Here is a 15088-nt window from a genome sequence, read left to right as displayed (position 1 = left end):
ATGTGTGTGCTGTATGTGCGTGCCGTGTGCTGTATGTGTGCGCCGTATGCTGTATCTTTGTGCCGTATGCTGTATGTGTGTGCCGTATGCTGTATCTTTGTGCCGTATGCTGTATGTGTGCGCCGTATGCTGTATCTTTGTGCCGTATGCTGTATGTGTGTGCCGTGTGCTGTATGTGTGTGCCGTGTGCTGTATGTGTGCTGTGTGCTGTATGCGTGTGCCGTGTGCTGTATGTGTGTGCCGTGTGCTGTATGTGTGTGCCGTGTGCTGTATGTGTGCTGTATGTGTGTGCGTGTGCTGTATGTGTGCTGTATGTGTGCGCCGTATGTATGTGCTGTGTGCTGTATGTATGTGCCGTGTGCTGTATGTGCGCCGTATGCTGTATGTGCGCCGTATGCTGTATGTGTGTGCGTGTGCTGTATGTGTGCTGTATGTGTGCGCAGTATGTATGTGCTGTGTGCTGTATGTATGTGCCGTATGCTGTATGTGTGCCGTATGCTGTATGTGCGCGCCGTATACTGTATGTGCGCGCCGTATTCTGTATGTGCGCGCCGTATGCTGTATGTGTGTGCTGCGCATTTTGTGCTGTATTTGGGTGTCGTGTGCAATATTTGTGCGGTGTGTGCAGTGTGTGCTGCGATTCAGAAATGTGGTTTTTGTGACAACTGCAGCAGCTGGGGCCTATCTTTGGCTTGTTAATGGTGTGCGTGCTGCAGTGCTGTGTGCTGCAGTGCTGTGTGCTGCAGTGCTGTGTGCTGCAGTGCTGTGTGCTGCGGGGCTGTGTGCTGCAGTGCTGTGTGCTGCGGGGCTGTGTGCTGCAGTGCTGTGTGCTGCGGGGCTGTGTGCTGCAGTGCTGTGTGCTGCAGTGCTGTGTGCTGCAGTGCTGTGTGCTGCGGGGCTGTGTGCTGCAGTGCTGTGTGCTGCGGGGCTGTGTGCTGCAGTGCTGTGTGCTGCAGTGCTGTGTGCTGCAGTGCTGTGTGCTGCAGTGCTGTGTGCTGCGGGGCTGTGTGCTGCAGTGCTGTGTGCTGCAGTGCTGTGTGCTGCAGTGCTGTGTGCTGCGGGGCTGTGTGCTGCAGTGCTGTGTGCTGCGGGGCTGTGTGCTGCAGTGCTGTGTGCTGCAGTGCTGTGTGCTGCAGTGCTGTGTGCTGCGGTGCTGTGTGCTGCGGTGCTGTGTGCTGCGGGGCTGTGTGCTGCAGTGCTGTGTGCTGCGGGGCTGTGTGCTGCGGGGCTGTGTGCTGCGGGGCTGTGTGCTGCAGTGCTGCGGTGCTGTGTGCTGCGGGGCTGTGTGCTGCGGGGCTGTGGTGCTGTCTGCTGCGGCGCTGTGTGCTATCTTTGGCTTGTGATCCTGCCTGCGTGCTGCGTGCTGCGGTGCTGCCTGCGTGGCGCGTGCTATCTTTGGCTTGTGACTGTGATCCTGCCTGCGTGCTGCGTGCTGCGGTGCTGCCTGCGTGGCGCGTGCTATCTTTGGCTTGTGACTGTGGTCCTGCCTGCGTGCTGCGTGCTGCGGTGCTGCCTGCGTGGCGCGTGCTATCTTGGGCTTGTGACTGTGGTCCTGCCTGCGTGCTGCGGTGCTGCCTGCGTGGCGTGTGCTATCTTTGGCTTGTGACTGTGGTCCTGCCTGCATTCTGCGTGCTGTGTGCTGCGGTGCTTTTTTCTATTAGCTCCCGAAGCCAGCACTGACCCCGAGGGCCATATTGTTTACCCAATTAGCCTGTTTGACCTCTGCGCACCTGGATCAAGGTGTCCCTGGACTTTGGTGGACCACCAATGAACCACGGGTGACCTCCCAGTTCATGTACGTGTGCCAAAGGAAAATAAACAACTGTCTCTAAATGGTTCCAGTGGCTCTGCATTTCCATGTTCCAGGCTCAGCTGTACAAGCTGTACAGGATGCAGGCACAAGCTTTAGGGAACACATGTAAAAATGAACAGGAAGGTAAAAGTGACACGCTCAGTGTGCTCATCTGCATGTTACTATCGTACTACCCAGAATCCTTCTCTGCTTCATTCATCCCACAGTGGTTAAGCAGTTTAAGGACGTGTGGAAGATACGAGGATATACACATGGGTTTTCTACCTCTAAGAGGTAAAATAACAGCAATTGCTAAAAGAAAAATACTTTTCAGACATGGATGGGGAATAGCGATTTTTAATATTTTGGTACATGCAAAATGTCCCTACGTTATTTCCTAGAGAAAACTGCTGGTCTTAACCTGACCCTTTATTGATTCAGGTAAGCCCTGAGTTGGCTGTGTACTGTAGCTGAGCTTTCTGATGCAGAACCCACATTCAAACTGCTTCCTGTCATTCCCCTTCTGGTCTCTGGCTTCCAGCAGGGGAGACGCGGAGACAGATTTAGGAGAGCGTAAAGTGATTCTAGCAGCAGCGTTTAGGTTAGGTTGTAATGGAGACGGAGAGGCAGGAAGGCCGGGAAGCAGGAGGTTACAATAGTCGAGACGGGAGAGAATGAGGGCCTGCGTTTAGAGTTTTAGCAGTAGAGTGACACAGGAAAGGGCGAATGTCCAGGAGGAAAAAGCGACAGGTTTTAGCTACATTGTGAATGTGAGAGAGGAGTTGAGTGTGACCCCTAGGCAGCGTGCTTGGGATACTGGGTGTATGATAGTACTTCCAACAGTAATGTGGAAGGGGGCAGTAGGTAGGGTTGCCAGGTGACTTCTCCGAAAACACTGAACTCAATGGTGTAAGGTGCGTCAGGTCACTATGTCCGGGGAGGTAATACCGGACACACACATGTCCAGTATTACAGTACCTGTCATTTTTTACTGGACAGAGTATCCAAATACAGGACAGTCCAGTTCAATACCGAACATCTGGCAACCCTAGCAGCAGGGCCAGGCTTGGGAGGATGTCTGAGGAGCTCCGTCTTCGACGTGTACAGTTTGAGTCGGCTCATCAGCCTAGGCGTAACATCACATTATTGCAGCGTACCGTTATCTTCCACCGTGATCATTATATCTTCGCGTCACTCCGCTCTTGCATAGCTAATGCCACACAAGCTGATCTACACCCAACAGGCAGATACAGGCCGTGACAACACAGCCAGTGAACGATGGCCAACAGGGAAACAGATGGACATAACCGTGCCAGTATCTGGACACTCAGACTGCTACTGTAATAAGCTGACGTGTGCACTATCGCTCTGTGCGATGCCAGCTCCCATCATGCATTGCCACGTTACGCCCCGGTTTTTGATCGATGGGAAAAGAGAGATGATCGTTCCTCTTTCACGCTCCCCCACAAAAAAAAGGCAGCAAGTCTATTTATTCCCCAATAAATATTGACCGCATTGTTAATCCGATTTTTTTTTTTCCATGGTAAATCTGGTTCTGTTTTCGACCCTATTCAATAAAGCTGCCTTCCCCGTGCCGGACAAGAGTTTAGCTCCGTTTATATGAATGGGTCTACAATGTCCCCTAGCTTCGCAGCAAATGAAGAGGCTTCCGCCAGGATTCACGCAGCTCCGAGGCCGAGAATCGCACCCCGACCCGGCGTTACCCACCACTGACTTGATTGTCGTCCAACGTCGGATTGCGGGGAGATACCCTGCATCGGAGCTTAGGAAATCTGCCCCTAGGTGAGACTTAGGCTACGGCGACAGGGTGCCTGGCGGCGCTCATTCCCTGCATCAGCGTGACCTGCAGCGCGACCATGAAGTCACACGGCTGGTTCGCACTCATTGGCTGAACCGCCGCTGTCACGTGGCCACTGCTTGGTCGCCGCGCCAAAGGACAAAAAATCTTGTATTTAGGTAGCCACTCCGCTCGGCTAGCAGGGTTCACATAATGGCGGATTTTCAAAGTTCCCACGCCCTGCCGGCCAATAGGAAGCTGTGATGTCATCCGGTGCGACTTCCTCTTGTACCGCGTGACGCGGGAACTTTAGACTTTGCCGAGATACCGGCACTCCCCTTTGGAGGTCTGTATCTCGGGAAGCAGGGAGACTGGGGAAGCAGGGAGACTGGATGCTGGGGAAGGAGGGAGACTGGAGGCTGGGGAAGCAGGGAGACTGGAGGCTGGGGAAGCAGGGAGACTGGAGGCTGGGGAAGCAGGGAGACTGGAGGCTGGGGAAGCAGGGAGACTGGAGGCACGGGAAGCAGGGAGACTGGAGGCTGGGGAAGCAGGGAGACTGGAGGCTGGGGAAGCAGGGAGACTGGAGGCTGGGGAAGCAGGGAGACTGGAGGCTGGGGAAGCAGGGAGAATGGAGGCTGGGGAAGCAGGGAGACTGGAGGCTGGGGAAGCAGGGAGACTGGACGCTGGGGAAGCAGGGAGACTGGAGGCTGGGGAAGCAGGGAGAATGGAGGCTGGGGAAGCAGGGAGACTGGAGGCTGGGGAAGCAGGGAGACTGGAGGCTGGGGAAGCAGGGAGACTGGACGCTGGGGAAGCAGGGAGACTGGAGGCTGGGGAAGCAGGGAGACTGGAGGCTGGGGAAGCAGGGAGACTGGACGCTGGGGAAGCAGGGAGACTGGACGCTGGGGAAGCAGGGAGACTGGAGGCTGGGGAAGCAGGGAGACTGGAGGCTGGGGAAGCAGGGAGACTGGACGCTGGGGAAGCAGGGAGACTGGAGGCCGGGGAAGCAGGGAGACTGGACGCTGGGGAAGCAGGGAGACTGGACGCTGGGGAAGCAGGGAGACTGGACGCTGGGGAAGCAAGGAGACTGGAGGCCGGGGAAGGAGGGAGACTGGAGGACGGGGAAGCAGGGAGACTGGAGGCTGGGGAAGGAGGGAGACTGGACGCTGAGGAAGGAGGCAGACTGGATGCTGGGGAAGCAGGGAGACTGGAGGCTGGGGAAGCAGGGAGACTGGACGCTGGGGAAGCAGGGAGACTGAACGCTGGGGAAGCAGGGAGACTGGAGGCTGGGGAAGCAGGGAGACTGAACGCTGGGGAAGCAGGGAGACTGGAGGCTGGGGAAGCAGGGAGACTGGACGCTGGGTAAGCAGGGAGACTGGAGGCTGGGGAAGCAGGGAGACTGGAGGCTGGGGAAGGAGGGAGACTGGAGGCTGGGGAAGCAGGGAGACTGGAGGCAATGAGATTGGAGGCTGTTGAAGCAGGGAGACTGGAGGCTGGGGAAGCAGGGAGACTGGATGCTGGGGAAGCAGGGAGACTGGAGGCTGGGGAAGCAGGGAGACTGGACGCTGGGGAAGCAGAGAGACTGGACGCTGGGGAAGCAGAGAGACTGGACGCTGGGGAAGCAGAGAGACTGGACGCTGGGGAAGCAGGGAGACTGGAGGCTGGGGAAGCAGGGAGACTGGAGGCTGGGGAAGCAGGGAGACTGGAGGCTGGGGAAGGAGGGAGACTGGACGCTGGGGAAGCAGGGAGACTGGAGGCACGAGAAGCAGGGAGACTGGAGGCTGGGGAAGCAGGGAGACTGGAGGCTGGGGAAGCAGGAAGGCTGGGGAGGCAGGGAGACTGGACACTGGGGAAGGAGGGAGACTGGACGATGGGGAAGGAGGGAGACTGGACGCTGGGGAAGCAGGGAGACTGGAGGCTGGGGAAGCAGGAAAGCTGGACGCTGGGGAAGCAGGGAGACTGGACGCTGGGGAAGCAGGGAGACTGGACGCTGGTGAAGGAGGGAGACTGGACGCTGGGGAAGGAGGGAGACTCAGTCTGACATCTGGCTCCTTCTAATAAGCGAGCCTGCTTCATTACAAACAGATGAGGCGGGGCTCCGGGAGGCTGATCTCTATACCTCTTGTCATCTCCCTTCCTCCCCTTTTATCAATCCCCAGTGTCCCCCCTCATACTCCCTCCCCGACACACAAACACACACACACACACACACTCCTCTTGTTTAGCCCGTGAATGGGCCGTGTGTTACATTTAGAAAGTGATGTCATGCTGTTTCCCGGGAGGTTTCGCTCCGTCAATGAGAGGTGCAGCGCGGTTATTTAATGGCGTGATGGAGACGGCGAGTGCTCAGGAGATGAGCAGAACGCATGCAGCCACACGCACATATATTTACATACATCTGTAGGGATATAAACATATGTACAGTATACAAATATGTAAGTGTGTATATATATATATATAATCAAAAAATAAATAGACGATACCGTTCTGTGGCTAACGAAATGCTTTTATTTGTGCGAGCTTTCGAGATACACTGATCGCACAAATAAAAGCATTTCGTTAGCCACAGAACGGTATCGTCTATTTATTTTTTGATTATTGAAGATCGGCTAACACGGTACTGATACCTCTACATGAATATATATATATATATTATAAACGTGTGCTCATTTGCATGTCATTACCCAGAATCCCTAGCTACAGTGGAAGCACTGTATGCTAAGAGATAATGGGGAAAGGCAGGGCTGCAGACCTGTCAGGCGTGAATGTACGTGTGTATATTATATATCATTATCATCATCTTCAGCCCCTGTCGATCCACTACTGGATGAAGGCCCTCCCAATGCTACATTATATACAATGTACAGTATATATAAATGTGTGTGTGTGTGATATATATATATATAAAACTATATGCACGTGTGTGTGTATGTATATATATTTACAGTATATATGTGTTAGAGTATATGACATCTGTGTGTGTGTGTGTGTTTATATATATCTGTATATGTGTGTTTACAGTATGTAAGTGTTAGAGCAGCGGTGCGCAAACGGGGGGGGGGGGGCGCGAGACTGCCTGCGGGGGAGCTGCAGGGCCTCTGTAAACCTTAACTTACCTTGGCTCCACACGCGTCGCCATGGCAACGCGGCGGCAAATGACGCAGCGAGGTCATGTGACGTCACGTGGCTATGGCCAAGTGACGTCATGACGCCTGAGCCGACGCCAGGGGGGGTGAAGGGGGGCGCGGGGGTGAGGTGACCGCCGGCAGGGGTGCATATGATATATCTACATGTGTGTAAATACATATATTTGACATATATAATGTTTGATATTGCAGGTTCAGTACATGCTGCTGCGCGGGCTGTAACCCAACGTATTCAGCTGAACCTTCAATACCGCGTCCTCAGGGCCAGGCCCGAGCTTTGGGATATTACTGGGCGTGGAAGTCCCCTTCTGTCTTTCTCTTGTTCTAATCTCGCTTAATTTGCATGCTGCAGTAGGGGGGGTTGAGGAGGAGACCCTGGGGGGATTGAAAAGGACAAGAGGGGAGACGTATGAAAGTTTTGGGAACATGAAGTGCGAGGGAGAATGGGAAGGACAAGGGGGGAGATATATGGTGGATTAGGGGAAAGGGGAGGGGGATATCCAAAGGGTTTGGAAAGAAGGTTGATGGGGAGATATATGGGGGGTGGAAAAGGGGGATTGGGGAGAGGGGGAGACGGGGTCAGACAAATAAGGGATTGGGAAGAGGTATATGAGGGTTTGATTAGGAAGAAGGATAATGGGGTATATAGGAAGCAGAATGGGGGTTGGGGTGACCTTTCTGTGGCCAGACCCAGCTGTCCCCACCTGTAGGTGGCTCTGCCAGATGTATAGGAAGAGTCCCAGATGTCAGCCTCACAGCTATTCTGTATGGCTTTGTGTGCGGCCCCCGGCACGGGCACACGTCATGGCCCCATTGTGTGCCTGTCCGGCGCAGGTTTGCAGTAAATGTCCCGGCAGCACCGCTGACGCCGGAAGATGCAGTCCTGCGTAGGGCCGAGCAGAGCAGATGACAGTGCTGCGTTTAGTAGGGCACAGCTGGGAGAGCGAGGCCTTTAGGAAAACGTGCAATTACAATGGCTTTTAAATCACGGAAATCAATTTCCAGGGCAGTTGGTAGAGCCAGTCCTGGGATAAGCAATTAGACAGCAAGGAGCAGTGCGTATGTGTGTGTGTGTGTATTAGCACAACCCCCAAGAATAGCATTCAAAAATCTGCGCCTCGGTTTAATTATATTATTACAGCTGTACCCCGTTATCACGCGATCCGTTACTGCGCGAATCCGCTTATAACACGATGTAAGCGGGGCTCCCGATTTTCCTATTTATGAATAGTTTACAACACGATTATTGGTGTCTTAAATACTTTATTGTACAATGCATACAATTGTACATTATTTCTAACGCGATACGCTTATAGCGCAGTGTGATTCTTTGGACCCCAAGCACAGCGTTATAAGGGGGTTGCACTGTATTATTATTCTTGCGAAAGGTCCTATATTAAGACCGAAATGTTGCTCTTTGAATAAAATCTTTTTGCCCCCATGAAATATAGGATCGCCCACTTACCTGGTCAGGTGCCCACACACCATTGGGCGGGATCTTCTTGTGGACATCAGATGTCTAACTCAGAATGGAATAAATAGCTAATAGTATTAGATAATACTCACTGCATTCTTTTTTTTATCCTCCCCTCTCCCACTCTTGATACCCTTTTTACGGCGGTTTAATGCATTTAGCTTCCTTGGGTTGCTATAGCAAATATTTAGCTAGCCCCACCCCTTCCTCTTTGGAAATAGGCGGCCATATTGGGTGCCCTGAGAAGTGGGATCTTTGCCGATCGTTCAGGGGAGAATGCATCGATCGGCCGCTTAGATAATTGCATTGCCGTAAATGTAAGGAACTGTCGCGTCTATTAAAGTAACCGAAAAAACTAAATGGGGCAAGAGCCATTGCCACGGTAATCTGTTGCGTGCCGGAGGCGGAATGGTGGTCACGTGCCCGTGGTGGCCATTTTGGAGGAAGCAGAAGAAGAGGGATCCTCCTCTTCTGTTTCCTCACTGGTTAGGCTGCGTCTTGAGCTCCATGGAAACACAATACCCTCGCTGGCATGGATGCCACCACTCCCGGTTTGACCCGGAGGCTACGGGTTTCGGCGAGGTATCTCCGGGTTACGGGTTGAGATTGGAAATCTCCGGGTTACTGCAGGGCCTGCTGGGATGTCTGGTGCAGGGCCTCAGCTCTTACCTTCGGCGGCGTCATCTGGCGGCATCTCCCCCAGCATGGTCCCGTCAAGATGGTTCTGCGACGTCACATGGTGTCTTGTTGCCATGACAACGGGATGTCACGTCCTGTTGTCAAGGCAACACGACTCCATTGACGGGACCGTGCAGAGGGAGATGCCGCGGGAGAAGGTAAGACAGTTAAATATACAAATAAGAACCTTTAAAAAAATAAAAAAAAATCTCTGGGGTATCATTGAAACAGAAGGTGGCAACCCTACTCCCGCGGGGGGGGGGGGGGGGGCATGGACGCCAGTCCCCATTATGTTGTGACTACGTCCTGCCGCACTCAAAGGGTTAATGCTCAGATGCACCCTCTTGCGCGCTCACTGGAGGTAACGTTGGGACGGGCCTAAGACTCCGTATTTTTGGATCTTTTGATTGCCAACGCAGCACCAAACGTCACCGGCCTGGCTTGTACAGGCAGATCCCAAGCCACAGCCTCTCTCTGCCGGAGCACACCCCTTCCATCTACAAGGGCACATTCCGTAAGTGTGGGGAAGCTCACACTCCTTATTAGTCCTAGAAAGGGAAGGGCAGTAGGGTATATTAAAGGGGCGATACCCTAGGACAGCGACATGTTTTTTGGACTCATCTGGTCAATGCCTTGTTTGCCCAAATCTGACACACAAGTATTTTTCCGTTACATTGTACACACAGTGAGCGGATACTAGGGAGGGAGTTGATTTCCTCTGGCTAGTCCCTTTTGTCTGTCATCACTGTGCAACAAGAGTTTGCGCAGGCAACAGCCCTCTCAATCACTCCATAAACATGTCACTGCCATTAGTACACTTTGCCCCTAGGAGGGACTGACCCCTTAACCATGTCACTGCCATTACTACACTTTGCCCCTAGGAGGGACTGACCCCTTAACCATATCACTGCCATCAGTACAGTTTGCCCCTAGGAGAGACTGACCCCTTAACCGTGTCACTGCCATTAGTACACTTTGCCCCTAGGAGAGACTGACCCCTTAACCATGTCACTGCCATTAGTACACTTTGCCCCTAGGAGGGACTGACCCCTTAACCATATCACTGCCATTAGTACACTTTGCCCCTAGGAGGGACTGATCCCTTAACCATGTCACTGCCATTAGTACACTTTGCTCCTAGGAGAGACTGACCCCTTAACCATCTCACTGCCATTAGTACACTTTGCCCCTAGGAGAGACTGACCCCTTAAACATGTCACTGCCATTAGTACACTTTGCCCCTAGGAGGGACTGATCCCTTAACCATGTCACTGCCATCGGTACATTTTGCTCCTGGGAGGTACTGACCCCTTAACCATGTCACTGCCATTAGTACACTTTGCCCCTAGGAGGGATTGGCCCCTTAACCCTGTCACTGCCATTAGTACACTTTGCCCTTAGGAGGGACTGACCCCCTAACCATGTCACTGCCATTGCTCCTGTGAGGGATTGCCCCTTTAAATATAAGGGTACTTCTTTTAACCTCTTGGCTTCCAGAGTTGGCCTCTATGGCAGCCAAGAGGTTAATAAAACTACCTTCTGCTTGTAGAGGATACATAGAACAATACTATAGACCCCTTGAATTAATAACAACGATTTCCAAAAGCTTCAATGTTTAGCAGTTATATAATGTTTTTAAACATTTCCCATTACTGCTATTTTTAAAGTCCTGTGATTATTCAGTATAGTAACGACTGTTACCCTGGCAGTTTGCTTTGGGGTATTCCAGGCATCTCTGTCACTATAAAAAGCCCTGAAAAGATGAGTTATTCATGAAGGTAACTGGCAGATTGATTTCTCCCTTAGCTATTACAAGGATCGGATTAGCGGGGTTTCCATCTGCTGTTATCGTGTACACATATGGCCGATCAATAGGGGATTTTCCAATATGTTTTTACAAGCACGCCTTTTATTGTTTATATGAAAGTAAACCACTCGGCCAAAGAAAATTGTACTCCCAATCCGAATGTTCGAATGGGGTTCATGTCTTCTCCAGCACGGGGAGAGGGGCTCACATTTCCTTAATCCCACTCGCACGCTGGCACGAAACTGTTTTTTTTAAAGGGTGCCCATCTGTCAGCAAACAGATTAAAGATGCAATGACTCCAACGCAAGTCATTGCAGTGACATTTTAATGACCTGGTTGGCCAAACAGATAAAGTGGTAGAACACAGGTACGATAAGAACTGCACATGACCTGCGGAAATATAGAAATGTGCCGATTTTTTGAAACAGGAAGTGAATAAGATTTCTACGTTTAACACGGGGCGGCCAACTCCAGTCCTCAAGGAGCCAGCAACAGGTCAAGTTTTAGGGATATCCCTGCTTCAGCACAAGTGGCTCAATCAGTGGCTCAGTCTTTTACTGGCAAACTTCAATCCTCAAAGGCCACCAACAGGTCAGGTTTTCAGAATATCCCTGCTTCCGCACAGGTGGCTCAATCACTCGTAGTATGCATGTATGTATGTATATCTTTATATAGCGCCCACAATGTACTCAGCACATTACAAAAGAGACACTACAGGTTTCTAGGGGGAGGCCACATTTGCAACGATCGCAACAGAAGCAGGGTCCCCTCCACATCCGCTCCCGCCCTGACCATTTGTCCAGTACCCCCAAGTGACCACAGGGTTCGGGAACCGGAAGGCAATGCTTAAAATGACTCTCCTGGCAAGAATGCCAACAATGGAATGTATGTAGCTTGAGAGCCAGCGCTGAGACGGATCCGGCAAAGAATCCGGCGACGGCCGTCAGACAGAAACTCAGGGCTATAAAGCTACAGAGAGACACCTGCTAAGGTCCCAGAGGGGACAGCTCGGGGTCAGAAGTCCAGTATTTACAATGAGGTCAGGTGCACCTGTTCACCTCTCGGGCAGATCAGGTGTGTGTAGCACATGCCCTCTGTGACCAGCTGTTATCCCGGTGGGTGCCCAAGGAGGTCCTGGGGTCTGGCACACCAAGGGGTCGTCATAGGGTAGTCGCCACGTCAGGGGTGGCCAACTCTAGTCCTCAAGGGCCAGCAACAGGTAGGGTTAGCAGGTGTCCAGTAATGAACCGGACTGTCCTGTATTTGGACACAGTCCAGTAAAAAGATTAGCGGTAATAATGCGCGTGTATGTGTATCCCCGCTTCAGCACAGGCGGCTCAATCAGTGACTCAGGAGATGGAGAGATCGCGCGCTCCACTAGAAATGAGCGAAAACATTAGGCCAATAAAATATCTATCTCTATATCTCTGCAAAGGACCGAGGTGCCAGGCGTGGCTCTGCGTCAGCGCACTTTCATAGTGACACCTTTGTGCGTGTCCATTCTGGAGGGTTTATTGTGTTGATTTATACTTTATAAAGACAGTCTTCCCATAGGAGGTTCTTTTCTGCGCCCCTTTCTTTGCAGCTACACAAGGTGGTAGGAAGACCCCTCACTGTACAGGAGCAGCAATCAAGGACTTTCTCATACATTGCCAAGAGCACTGAAAGTAGTGTTTTCTTTTTTGCCATCTGTATTTCTGTTTCCATTTTTACCCTTTCTGCGCCTTCATGCTTGCAGTTGCAATTTTTCAAATATCCCTTGGAGCGCTAGTTTGTGTGTGTGCGTGCGTGTGCGTGCGTGTGCGTGCGTGTGTGTGGCGTGTGACAATGTATAATTCTACATTCTTACCTAAGATGGCAATGGTTTGGTGCTCCTGTTATAAATCTGGACAAATCCTGATTGTGGGCCTAACGAAATGGCCGCCTTCTAACTTTATGCTGCAGTCTGTGAAATGCTGCAGCTGATATGTAACCTTATATTAGTACGTGTAACATATAGTTACAGCTTCCAGAGTAATAAAAAAAGGTTGGACATCTTTTTGTGGAAAGGAAAGGTATACAGGGATATACATAATAAGTAAACATGGGAAGGATGTTATCTAGGGAGTAATCCAATTGCCAATATTTGGAGTAAGGAAGGAATTTATTTCCCCTCCTATGAGACATTTTTGGATGATATGTCACTGGGGTTTGGGGTTTGCCTTCCTCTGGATCAATATACTGTAAGTACGGATATAGGATAAGTCTAAATGTAACATAGGTTGAACATGATGGGCATATGTCTTTTTTTCAACCTCATCTACTATGCAACTATATATCTATGTAATATATATATGTACAATATAGGCGCTGAACAAAATATGATTGAGAAATAGACAGTCTGTCGTTTGGAACACAGCAACAGATCTGTTTGTGATACTTTGTTGCCAAAGGGCAGAGCTCAAAGAGGTGTGTGTGTCAAAGCCTGTTTGAAAAGAGGAAGTGGATAAGACTTTCTAAATGGTTGCTATAGCAACCACAGGATTCTCAGTACATTTAAAAAAAAATCATTCAAAATGGCATTGGGAGTTTAAAAAAAAAAATGTACACAATTTTATCTAATACTACAGAACTGATTTATTACAAAAAACATGTAGGATTGTTTATGTTTTTGCTCCTTTTAAAAATAAAATCCCACAGACCCCAATAGGGCAAAAGCGGCCATTGATATTGTAGGTCCCGGGGTGTTCGATTGCTGAGGTCTTTCAATCCCCTGACATTTCGCACTACGTGGCAATGTGTGACTGTTCCTGTGTGTTGCCCTATTATTTGCCCGAGGTAACCGCCCCTCCGGGGGGTGGGGGTGGGACGATGCTTGCAAGGTAATGGGCAGTTCCTACGGCTTTGCGTGTAATCAAACGGCACTGCCATGGTAACCACGGTAACCGCAGTGAGAGCGCTGGCGATGTGAGGGTGTTTAAGCCTCGATTCTTTGCTCTGCTCGCCTAATAAAGATCCTTGCCTAGCGATGTCTATCTGAGCAAAACCGATCGCGTGATTCCGGGACCCTTGTGAGCGGCACGAGTGTGGGATCAGTACCGCTGCTTTCTTCATGTATAAACCTAGAGATTCATATCCCCGCCAATGCGCACAGGGATTATTTGAAGCCCGCTTCCCCCATTTCATTTTATGTTTTCGTGCCATAGATATTGTATACATGATTCTGGTATGAGGTCAAAATAGCGTTGTTAATAGTCTCTGGAAAACCCAGTACCACTGCTTTCACAGGTAACTTAGACGTTGGTATGATTTGTTTAAAGTAGGTGAATGAAGTAACTTAAAAAAAAAAATCTCTATACAACAATATATATATACATGTGTGGGTCTGTATGTATCTATATAACAGTATATATATACAGGTGTGGGTCTCTGTGTATCTATATAACAGTATATATATACAGGTGTGGGTCTGTATGTATCTATATAACAGTATATATATACAGGTGTGGGTCTGTATGTATCTATATAACAGTATATATATACAGGTGTGGGTCTGTATGTATCTATATAACAGTATATATATACACAGGTGTGGGTCTGTGTGTATCTATATAACAGTATATATACAGGTGTGTGTCCGTGTATCTATATAACAGTATATATACAGGTGTGGGTCTGTGTGTATCTATATAACAGTATATATATACACAGGTGTGGGTCTGTTTGTATCTATATAACAGTATATATACAGGTGTGTGTCCATGTATCTATATAACAGTATATATACAGGTGTGGGGCTGTGTGTATCTATATAACAGTATATATACAGGTGTGGGTCTGTGTGTATCTCTATAACAGTATATATACGGATGTGTGTCCGTGTGTATCTATATAACAGTATATATACAGGTATGGGGCTGTGTGTATCTATATAACAGTATATATACGGGTGTGTCCCCGTGTGTATCTATATAACAGTATATGTATATATATATATGGGTGTGTGTCTGTGTGTATCTACAGTATATAACAGTATATACAGGTGTTGGTCTGTGTGTATCTATATAACAGTACTATATATATACAGGTGTGTGTCTGTGTGTATCTATATATGTAACAGTATATATACAGGTGTGGGTCTGTGTGTATCTATATAACTGTATATATACATGTGTGGGTCTGTGTGTATCTATATAACAGTATATATACAGGTGTGTGTCTGTGTGTATCTATATAACAGTATATATACGGGTGTGTGTCCGTGTGTATCTATGTAACAGTATATATACAGGTGTGTGTCTGTGTGTATCTATATAACCGTATATATACAGGTGTGGGTCTGTGTGTATCTATATAACAGTATATATATGGGTGTGTGTCCGTGTGTATCTATGTAACAGTATATATACAGGTGTGT

General features: G+C 49.7%; 1 protein-coding gene across 1 annotated transcript in view; it reads left to right on the top strand.

The window, feature by feature from the left end:
• BCAR1 (BCAR1 scaffold protein, Cas family member) overlaps positions 1 to 15088 on the top strand; it is a 115236-nt gene that overhangs the window by 68115 nt on the left and 32033 nt on the right. The window lies entirely within an intron of this gene.

This window comes from Ascaphus truei, chromosome 19, assembly GCF_040206685.1.
Source record: "Ascaphus truei isolate aAscTru1 chromosome 19, aAscTru1.hap1, whole genome shotgun sequence".
NCBI lineage: Eukaryota > Metazoa > Chordata > Amphibia > Anura > Ascaphidae > Ascaphus > Ascaphus truei.
This window is presented reverse-complemented; position numbering and strand designations above follow the sequence as displayed.